Genomic DNA, 1,879 nt, shown 5'->3' with positions numbered 1-1,879 from the left:
GCTAATATCAAATGTACACCCTGCTGTTCCATTTGTATGCATTTCCATGCTGAATCATAGTGTAGGCATTTCTAAATGCCTTTGATGACAAGCACACACAAGCAGGTGAAGGCGATGACAATGGGAGGAGCTGTGACTTCACGCATGCATGGCTAGGAAATAACATGAACAACCACTGATAGTCATGAAATGCATCCCAAATTCAGACAAATTACAATGTCAGCAAAACAGTACATTTTCAGTCCAATAAAATGTTTCTTCAAGCTTGAAATGTTTACCAGATTCATCAGTGTAAAAAAAAAAGAAGAGATAGCCCAAGAGATAAAGGAACGCTGTGTTAAGTAGAGAGCTAGGGAAGCAAAATATTCTTAAGATGAAATTTTCAGGGTCTAACTTGTTTCAATTCCCTTTATTTCTATATGGCTTATATGTAAATCTGTTTTTGAACTGGACATAAAATCCAAGTAGAAATGCTGTTCAGTCATTTAGTAAATTTCAAAGTCACATCACTGAAGACAGAGGCTTATAACTGCCTTTTACCATTTACTCAGGTATAGTGGCCCATGTCTGGGGTTAGTGGCCTTCATCAGCAGGTGCCCAGCGCTGACGAGCAGATCTTAACCTGTGTGCAGTGGCTGATGGGTCTTCTTCAGTTTCAGACCCTGAAGGCTCATGATCTCCCTCCTGGGACCCTGTGTCTCCCACCAGTTCTCGAAGAAACTTGAATTTAGATAAAAATAGATTCCATACAAATTACCAACCGCACACCATCAGCAGCAGGATGATCCGCAGCGTGGCCACGAACACTAGCAGGGTCAGCTCCACGTTGTGCAACATCTTGGGCTCAGCGATGGCCTCCGGGGGGGCGGGCGCGGGACTCCTGAAATCCCTTTGTACAACTACTTACAATTTTAAAAAATTAAATAGAATAAACCTTTTGATATTGTTTTAATATAGAAAAGTGGGATAAGAGAGAGAGTGAGGTTGATCGGGATACATTGTACACATGTGTACAAATGGCATAATAAAACCTTCCTTGTACAACTGCTAAAAAATAAATATTACAATGAAATCACCCTTATACAACTAATGGTTGCTAAAAATAAATAAATACCCTAAGGTTATGGAAGTAAAATTTGCGCTAAGAGGGAGGTAGAAGAAGAGAAAAGGGGAAAAGAGAATAAGAAAGAGCAATAGAGAGGATGATTAGGTTTCAAGTACATTACATGTATGTATGGAAATGTCAGAGTAAAAGCCTTTACTATATGCAATTCAACAAGTCAGATTATGAGTACAATGGATTTTCACCACTTAAAGATCCTACTTACTTATTTTACTGACATATATTAAATTCAAGTTGAGAGCTGCACCCAATGGAATGACTCAAAACAATTAAAAATACACAGATATATGCACAGATATATGGGCAATAATGATGAATCAGCTCTGTGGTATTTATTCTCTCATTGCCTCCTCATGAGAATCCCATAACATAAGACAGGATTACCTTTTGATCTCCAGAAGGAGCCATGAATTTATATCCAAGCTAAATAAGTTGAGTGCCAGCAAGACACAATGAACAAAATACTGTGTGATGGTCACATTATCTGGCTGTGAATCCTTTACTCAAACTGCTGTAAAAGCTGCTGGGTGGTTCAAATAGGGTATTTAGACAGGCATGTGCTTTGAGATGTAGACAGTGCTCTGTCTCTAATCTGGAACTAATAATAATGCTTTAAGTTCAAAAACTGGCCTTCCTTTTATGTGTCTCTACTAAGCAACACTCTAGAATTCATAGTTGGTCTTTCCATTCACCCACCCAAGGAAAGGAAAAAATGTAGTCATAACAAGACAAAATAAATATTTATTTAAAATCAAA

The 1,879-nt window shown here is 38.2% G+C and overlaps 1 pseudogene; it reads right to left on the bottom strand.

Annotated features, from left to right (window-relative positions):
- Positions 1-573: 573 nt before the first annotated feature.
- On the bottom strand, positions 574-837 carry LOC105983432 (annotated as a pseudogene).
- Positions 838-1,879: the final 1,042 nt, after the last annotated feature.

The sequence above is a fragment of the Dipodomys ordii genome, unplaced genomic scaffold, assembly GCF_000151885.1.
Source record: "Dipodomys ordii isolate 6190 unplaced genomic scaffold, Dord_2.0 Scaffold19, whole genome shotgun sequence".
In the NCBI taxonomy this organism is placed as follows: domain Eukaryota; kingdom Metazoa; phylum Chordata; class Mammalia; order Rodentia; family Heteromyidae; genus Dipodomys; species Dipodomys ordii.
The sequence above is the reverse complement of the archived record's forward strand: the minus strand, read 5'-3'. Positions and strand labels throughout refer to the sequence as shown.